A 9,652-nucleotide genomic window follows, 5' to 3' on the forward strand; every position below is an offset into this window, starting at 1 on the left:
TAGTGCTACTCTTCCTTGAGTACACTTTTCTGAGTAAGACAGAAACTTCCTAGACTGCCAGCTTCCCCTAAACCACCAACACTACCTAGTGTTAGGCGTGAACCACAGCCACGGCTTTTGCTGGTTATGCGTCTTGCACCTTCACCATCTGTTTCTGTCGTGATGACGGCGCCAGCTCCACCTTCCCCTGTGTACCTGTGGCCGTTACATCCCATCCAGTGGTTTTAAAGATCTAATCACAATCACAAACTGTCAGGTAAAGTTGATTTGGAACTTCTGGTCTACGTCTAGAATCCTCAACCCTGGTGCTCTGTCCTTAATATTTTAGGTGTTCCTGCTGGAGCAGACAACCCATCTAAAACATGATGACTATTCGTCTTATACATCAGGGTTGAAGACTTCTGATCTCTATTCTGTGTCCTCCAGGTAATTAGTGCTTAAGGTTTTTTCACAGAGCTTTTTGTTTTACCTCAGGGGTTAAAGCAAAAATAACCAGTTTGATTAAATTTCTTCTAGCCAACCCATATATTACCAGGCCGTGGACATCATTCAATTCAATTTTAGTTATATAGCGCCAATTCACGAAACATGTCATCTCGAGGCACTTTACAAAGTCAAATCAATCATATTATACAGATTGGTCAAACATTTCCTATATAAGGGAACCAGTTGATTGCAGCATTCACTCCTGAAGAAGCGTAGAGCTACAGGGAGAGTCGTCTGCATTGTCCATGGCTTTGCTGCAATCCCTCATACTGAGCAAGCATGAAGCGACAGTGGAAAGAAAAACTCCCCATTAACGGGAAGGAAAACCTCCAGCAGAACCAGAACCAGGCTCAGTATGAATGGTCATCTGCCTCGACCGACTGGGGTTACAGAAGACAGAGCAGAGACACAACAAGAGAGACAAAAAAGCACAGAAGCTCACATTGATCCAGTAATCTGTTCTACATTAGATGGTAGTAGCAGGTGATCTGTCCTCTCTGGATGATGTCAAAGTTAACAGAACGCCAGACCAGGTGTACCTACTATGAAGAGAAAAGAGAGAGAGAGCAAAAAGCTCCTGATCAGCAACTGACCCACAGTCATTTCAATGTAATGCAAAACTAGAGAACAGTAGAACTCAGTAGAGTGAGAGAAATAGGCCCTGATGTCCTCCAGCAGCCTAAGCCTATAACAGCATAACTATAGAGGTAGCTCAGGGTAACATGAGCCACTCTGACTAGAAGCTTTGTCAGAAAGGAAAGTTTTAAGATTAGTCTTAAAAGTAGACGGGGTGTCTGCCTCACGGACCAAAACTGGGAGTTGGTTCCACAGGAGAGGAGACTGATTTTTGTGGACTTCCTGATAGTAAAGAATTACAATAGTCCAGCCTTCAAGTAACAAATGCATGGACTAGTTTTTCAGCATCACTCCTGGACAGAATGTTTCTAATTTTGGCGATATTCCTGAGGTGAACAAAGGAAACTCTGGAAACCTGTTTAATATGGGATTTAAATGACATGTCTTGGTCAAAAATAACACCAAGATTTTTTACTTTATTACCAGAGGCCAAGTTAATGTCATCCAGATTAAGTGACTGATTAAGAAGTTTATTTTTTGAGGACTCTGGTCCAAAGATTACAACTTCTGCCAGTCAGAATTTGAAGGCAGACAATTTAAAGTCATCCAGCTTTTGATGTCATCAAGACATGACTGCAGACAAAGTAACTGATTGGATTAATCAGGATTTATGGATAAATATAGCTGAGTTTCATCAGCATAACAGTGGAAATTAATCCCATGCTGTCTGATAATTTTGCAAATCGCAAGCATATATAAAGTAAAGAGAATTGGTCCAAGGACTGAACCCTGTGGTACTCCACAAGTGACCCTAGAGTTTGAGGAAGATTTATTATTAACATGAACAAACTAGAATCTGTCCGACAGATAAGATTTAAACCAGCCTAATGCTTTCCCCTTAATCCCTACAGTATGTTCAAGTCTTTGTAGGAGAATATTGTGATCAACTGTATCAAATGCAGCACTGAGATCTAACAGGACAAGTACAGACACAAGTCCATTATCTGAGGCCATGAGAATATCATTGGTGACCTTCACCAGAGCTGTTTCAGTGCTATGATGAGCTCTGAAGCCTGTCTGAAACTCAAGTAGGTTATTACTTTGTAAATGTTTCACAAAGTTGATTGGCAACTACTTTCTCAAGAATTTTAGATAAGAAAAGAAGATTAGATATAGGTCTGTAGTTTACTAACTCATCTTGATCAAGAGATGGTTTCTTTAGTAAAGGTTTAATAACAGCTACTTTAAAAACCTGTGCTATATATCCTCTCAGGACTCAGCCAGCAGGGCTGTGCAGCTTGCTGCCGGCTCTGCTGTCTCAGATTTTCTCCACAGGTGTTCGGGATTTACTGGTGGGCGGAGCCCACAACTGCGGGCAGTTGAGCAGCATCGGGCGGCACTACTTAAACACCACGCAGACGGCGAGAGGACGCCGGATTGTTAACGTTTGTGGTATGCAACGAGTCTCGGCTTCACGTTCACTCTGTGGAGCCAGTTGTGGCAGTTGCTCACGCTTCATCAATCTCCACTCGGAGTTCGTCTCATCCGCTATCATCTGGTTCCTCTCGTCGTACTGATCCTCTGGATTCCCCGGTGCTGCTCGGACCCAGCCCCACCTTCGACCCACTGGTCTCTCGGACACCTGTGGCCACCATCACACCACTGGTGCTGAGTCCTCACTGCTTCCTCCCCGGACGGCTCTCCTTCCACTGAGTGGTAAGCTTGCGTTCAGCAGCACATCCAGCTTAGTCAGGTCAGGTCCTCCTTATGTTCCCCGTGATAATCTCTGTCTCGTTTCCTCCCAGTGATCGTCCCGGTTTCCTGACCCCTGACCGCTGCCAGCCGCTGACTCTGCTGAGGCAGAATTCCCCTGTTTCCTGGTGCTTTTAATAAACCTATAAAACGTACCTGTCTCTCCTGAGTGTGCTTCTGCATGTGGGCTAAATACATTAAGCCAGTCATGACATATCCATTTACTATGGATAGATTAATCATGTATAAAATAGGGCTACTGATCAAAGGGAATATCTCCTTAAACAACTTGGTTGGGATTGGGTCTAACATAAAGGTAGGTTTAGATGAAGCTAAAATTTTAAATAGCTCAGAAAGCTCTACTGCTTCTAAACAGTTCAGACACTGCACAGGTTCTAAAGATTCCTCCAATGCTGCCTCACTTACTGAGGACGAGGTAATCATGTTTGGGAGGATGCCTATTATTTTATTTTTAATGGAATCAATTTTATTTATGAAGAATCCCATAAAATCATTACTGCTAAGAGCTAAGGGAATGGATGGATAAACAGATCTATGACTCTGGTTAAGTTTGGCAACTGTACTAAAGAGAAATCTGGGATTATTTTTATTCTCCTCAATTAATGATGAAAAATATGCTGCTCTAACTCTGCGGAGGGTCTTGTTATACAACAATAGACTGTCCCTCCAGATTAGGTAGGATTTCTCTTGGTGTGTAGAGTGCTATTTCTCTCCAATTTCCTAACATTGTGCTTCAAGGAACGCAGCTCTGAATTAAACCAGGGAGCCAGCTTCCTGTGAATAATCACCTTCTTTTTCAAGGGAGCTACATTGTCTAATTCAGAACGCAATGATGAAGTCATACCGTTAACAAAGACATCTATTTGTGAATGGGAAGAAACAGCATTGCTGCTATCTGCAGGGTATTTCTGCAATACTGACGATATTAAGAGGGGGACAGACTCTTTAAAGTTTGATGCAGAGTTGTACGATAAAGATCTACTATAATGGAACCCTCTTTTGGGGGTGGAGAACTCCGTTAGATTAAACTCAAATGTTATTAAAAAATTATCAGATAGGACAGGGTTGTGAGAGAATACTGTTAACTCTTCACAATCAATGCCATATGTCAGCACAAGGTCTAAAGTATGGAGCCAAGAGTGCGTCGGTTTATGCACATTTTGAGCAAAACCAATTGAATCTAGGATCGTTTTAAAGGCTACACTAAGGTTATCACATTCTGTGTCAACCTGAATGTTAAAATCACCCACTGTAATAACCTTTTCAGTGTTTATCACCAAATCAGATAAGAAGTCTGACAACTGATCCAAAAACTGAGAGTAAGGCCCTGGTGGACGATACAAAACAACAAACAGAAGAGGTTTTATTGCTTTGCAGTTTGGATGAGGGAAACTGAGGGTTAAATGTTCAAAAGAACTGTAGTTATTAATTGGCCTGGGACTAGTTAATAAATCAGACTGAAAGATGGTTGCCACTCCTCCCCCTCTTCCCACAGATCTGGGAATGTGGAAATTTAAATAACTGGAGGGAGTTGACTCATTTATACTAACGTAGTCCTCTTGTAGCCAGGTTTCTGTGAGACAAAACAAATCAATCTGATTATCAGAAATCAATTAATTAACAAACAAAGTCTTTGGAGGGAGAAACCACATCTAATAGTTTTATTTTTTGGTTCAAGGTGAGCCGTATTGATTTTTATTAGATTTTTATGATTTGTTCCTTTTAGATCAGTTTTTGATCTGTTAAGTTTTGGCTGTGGGAAAGCCACCGTCTCAATAGGGTAATGGGTGGGTAACAGTACAGAAGCTGCAGAGAGGTGTGTTAAACTACGGCCCTGCTTCCTGGTCTGGACCCTGGGTTGTGAGCATTTAGGAGAACTAATAAATCCGGCCAGATTCCTAGAAAGAAGAGCAGCACCATCCAAAGTGGGATGAATGCCGTCTCTCCTGATCAGAGCAGGTTTTCCCCAGAAAGTTTGGCCGTTATCAATGTAGCCCACGTCGTTTTCAGGACACCACCTAGACAACCAGCGGTAGAATGATGACATGCGGCTAAACATGTCACCACTGGTCAGATCAGGCAGGGGACCAGAGAAAATTACAGAGTCAGACATAGTTTTAGCAAACTTACACACCGAAGCAACACCAGCTTTAGTGACCTCCAATCGGCGTGACCGGGTGTCATTACTGCCAGCGTGAATCACAATCTTACTGTATTTACGCTTATTCTTAGCCAGCAGTTTCAGGTAGGATTCTATGTCGCCCGTTCTGGCCCCTGGCAGGCATTTAACTATGGTCCCTGATGTCTCTAGTGCCACGTTTCTGACTATTGAGCTCCCGAAAATCAGGGTCGGCTTCTCAGCGGGTGTGTCGCTGAGTGGGGAAAATTTGTTAGAAGTGCAGACGAGTTGGTGGTGACCTAGGGGCTGAAATCTAGAGCTATGCTTCCTACGAACCGTCACCCAGCTGGCCTGGCTACCCGGCTGCTCGAGTGCTTCTGGAGGACCTCTACGTGAAGTTACTCTATGTTGCTCTGTGCTAGCAAAGGGGCGGCTATCAGCTGGTTTTTCCATTGCATGGAGCCGGGTTTCTAATTCTGACACCCTCGCCTCCAAAGCTACAAAAACACTACATTTATAACAAGTACCATTATCACTAAAGGAGGCAGAGGAATAACTAAACATCTGATATAGAGAGCAGGAGATAGGCGAAGACGTAGACAGAGATAGAGAAGCGGAAGAGAGAGTAAGAGGGGAAGCCATTGTGGAGCTAAAGCTAGGCTAGCGCCCTTTTACCACGCCAAGAAAGCAAACCATGTAAAACACGAGAAGTTCCCAAACGTGATGTGCAGCCACAGAGAATGTTTTAAAAGTGCTTATGTGTTAAAAACAGATGTTACAGCAGTGAGATTAAAGATAAAAGTGAGAGAGTCTGGAGTAACAGACCGTCGTTCACACCACAGACATCATATACGTAGACGCAGGTTCGCACGTCAACGCCACTGCCATATTGTATGTGTCAGAAAAAAGTTGAGTTCTATTATTGTGAACATGAATCAGAGAAGACGCCTCATTCCTGTGCTGCATGGAAATGTATTCTGGCTGATTTCACTACTTGTATCTGCCTTCTATAAACTAAGGCTGCACCATGTTGCAAAACTGGACACACTAAAGCTGCAGAGTGGTAACACAGGCTATATATATATATATAAATATATATATATATATATATATATATATATATATATATATATATATATGTGTGTGTGTGTGTGTGTGTGTGTGTGTGTGTGTGTGTTATGAATATAAGGATCAATTTGTTAAATCTAAACATTGTGGTCTTCATTATTTCATAAAACCGTGTCACATGTGAAACTTTAGGAACAGACTTTTTGGGTGAGTATTAAAGAGGTAAAATTAATAATATGAGGGGGAAAAAAGTTCTAGGTCAATAAAGTAAAAAAAAACAAAAAAACAAATAAACACAAAAGTGAAAATGTTATGAGAAAAACGTCATATTATGAGAATTGAGGGGGAACATTTCCAGAATAGTCACAGTTTGCAGAATTATTTCACTCCTGGAGTAATAAAGCCAGGTTAGATTATTTTAAATATTTTTATTCTTTAAGAGAATAAATTCAGGAGAATGAAGCTAAAGGGATACGAAAATATCCATCCATCCATTTTCCAAACCGCTTAATCCCTCATGGGGTTGCGGGGGGTGCTGGTGCCTATCTCCAGCGTTCACTGGGCAAGAGGCAAGGTTCACCTGGACAGGTCGCCAGTCTGTCGCAGGGCAACACAGAGAGACAAACAGGACAAACAACCTTTCACGCACACACTCACACCTAAGGACAAATGGGAATAAAAATATTACGAATATAAAGTATATTCAGAGATTAAAGTCCCTCTGATACTGTTTAAGTGACTGAGTAACTGCAGATTTGCCACATTTAAGATGGCAGACGCTCTGACGCATCGCAGCATAGGCAGAACCCGCCCAATGACGCGTCTACTCTTATATTATGGTTCACACCGTGAAAACAGGAAGTGACACAATACGCCTTACCGCAAACAGGAAGTGACGAGTCAAAAAAGCTTGTGACCATAGATGAGGGTAGGAACGTAGATCGACCGGTAAATCGAGAGCTTCGCATTTTGGCTCAGCTCTCTTTTCACCACAGCGCCCGCTTCACAGCAGACGCTGCACCAATCTGCCTGTGGATCTCCCGCTCCATCTTACCCTGATTCGTGAACAAGACCCTAAGATACTTAAACTCCTCCACTAGGGGCAGCATATCCTCCCCAACCCGGAGAAGGCATTCTACCCTTTTCTGGTTCAAGACTATGGTCTCGGATTTAGAGGCACTGATATTCTAGCCTCGTGAGACCATCCTGATCTCGCGAGCTTTCAAGGTTTCACTCGCAGATCAGTCTGGCTACCCTCCGTTAAAGAAAATTTGGAGCCGTTCACCAAACAAACGTCCAATCAGCGTTGGCTTTGAGGCGGGTTGAGGTGTGACGCAACGAGAAGCGACAGTTCAGTCTAAAGACATGGCGGCTTCAGCCGATGAAACTAGCGTTAGCGCGGCTATCGAGCAAGTTTTATCGGAATTACAGAGTATTTCTCTGCTGAGCTAACGAGCCTTTACCTGCAGCAGCAAGAGTAGCTTGGCTTGTGGTTGTGTTTTCGTCGTTGCTCTGTTACGAGCGACGACGAATCTGATTGGTTTATTTGGCCCGTCTATCACCAACATAGGCCAATCAGCTAACCAGTATTTTCGCCCCTTCCCAAAATTACTTCAACGGAAGGTTTCCAGATGGATATGCGGAGCAAATCTATCTGGCGGAGTCAGGTAACTGATATTCATCCCGGCCGCTTCACACTCGGCTGCGAACCACGCTAGTGTGAGCTGTAGATCACACTCTGATGAAGCCAATAGGACCATGTCATCCGTGAATAGCAGAGAGGCAATCCTAAGGCCACCAAAACGGATCCTCTCAACACCTTGGCTGCGCCTAGAAGTTCTGTCCATAAAAGTTATGAACAGAATTGGTGACAAAGGGCAACCTTGGTGGAATCCAACTCTCACCGGAAAGAGTCCGACTTACTGCCGGCAATGTGGACCAGCAATGCGGATCTCCTGCATCATTCAACCTTTCATTTTGTTTTCGTTCAAGGATGAAGTACCCTGGTTTCTTTGTAGTGCAGTTTTTTCTATAGCTTCTTACTAATTACATTGTGGGAAACAACAACCTGAGGAAGAGAAATAATTACTACATGTTCACACTAGACAATAAGCGCCTCAACAATGTCACCCTGGGAGTTTCATCTAGGGAATATAAAACTTAAGTTACACAGGTTTGTACACTTAAGACACTTAGACGTTGTTCCAAGTTTTAGAAAAACATTTATTAGGGTTCCAAGCCCGCAGTGCAGAAAGAACGGGCTATGCAATGCCTAGCCGTTCATCTGCACTGCTGTGCAGACAACCCTATTGTTTTTCGTCTGTTTTTAAATTATTATTATTATTAATAATAATAATTATTATTCTTCTCCGCTAAACGCGTAGGACAATGCGTTTCGGCCTGTAACCACGAAATTACTGGTCCCACACTCAAAAACTTCATATCCATCACCAGGGGGCGTTGTGATGTCAAGAAATCTACTACGCAAGAATGGCTGATCGGATTTTTACAAAACCTTCTTTCTGAGCTGAAGTATTAAATATGGTGATGATGGAAACAAGTGGGCGGCGCCTATTTCCAAAAGTGTGAAAAAAAATAAAAAATACAAAAGTTTACTTCAAATCAATTTTGTGGTGTAACGAGCTCAGATTTTCAGGATGTATTCCTTGAATAAGGTGTAACAAATTTCTCACTGCATGTATTAAGGTTTTTGAAAGTTGCACACTGTTTTGTTAAAAGTTTGTGAAATGGAGAAATCAGTGTATTCTTCACAAATATCTTTCTAGGCCTATGTAAATTTGCACATTTGTATATCACATAAAGACTAAACGTAGATTTCAGTTTGGTAAAAATCCAGGCGATTTTGACCTATTTACAAGACATTGAAATTGACATGTACAAGACTATAAAGTTTACTTTTTTTTCTCTGAAACTATTTTATTAATGACCATGAGAAAAATCAACTGCTTAGAGAAAGCGCTCTTGGAGATTCATGAATATTTTCAGAATTATAGAGCAAACCGTTGATTTTTAATAAATTTATTACTTATAATGGAATAAAATATATAAAAAATTTAGCCATGTAGGGATTTAAAAATTTATGTAGATGGCAGTATTTGATCATATATGTATTTTTACACACACACACACACACACACGGTCTGAAATTAACTTGCCAGTTGCCAAATGCAAGTAACAACTTCTCTGAGGAATTCCCCAAGAATGCGATGCAGGTAGAAAGAGATTTACCTAAGGAAGTTGATCATCTTCATCATTGTATTAATCCCCTCAGCATGTTCATCTGACAGGGAGAAACAGAGAACTCACTGATGAATGATGCAGTGGTAAGTTAAGAGATCAGGATTATCATTCTTCAGTCTTGTTACAGCTTCCTTTTCTTTCCCTATCATAGACCGGAAATCACCACAGACAGGAGCTCCATCTGAGTGACTGAGATCACTTTTTTGTGGCTACACTCCTCTATTTTCCAACATCTCTTTAATGCCCAGGTAAATGTTTTCTCCTGTTGTACTGGTCTGAAGAGGTGTAATACCAATAGGTCTTCACAGAATGCTTTCTGCTCTGTGTTATAAAACCTAACATAAACTAACAGCTGAGCATTGTCACACG

Source organism: Fundulus heteroclitus, unplaced genomic scaffold (assembly GCF_011125445.2).
Source record: "Fundulus heteroclitus isolate FHET01 unplaced genomic scaffold, MU-UCD_Fhet_4.1 scaffold_49, whole genome shotgun sequence".
Lineage (NCBI taxonomy): Eukaryota > Metazoa > Chordata > Actinopteri > Cyprinodontiformes > Fundulidae > Fundulus > Fundulus heteroclitus.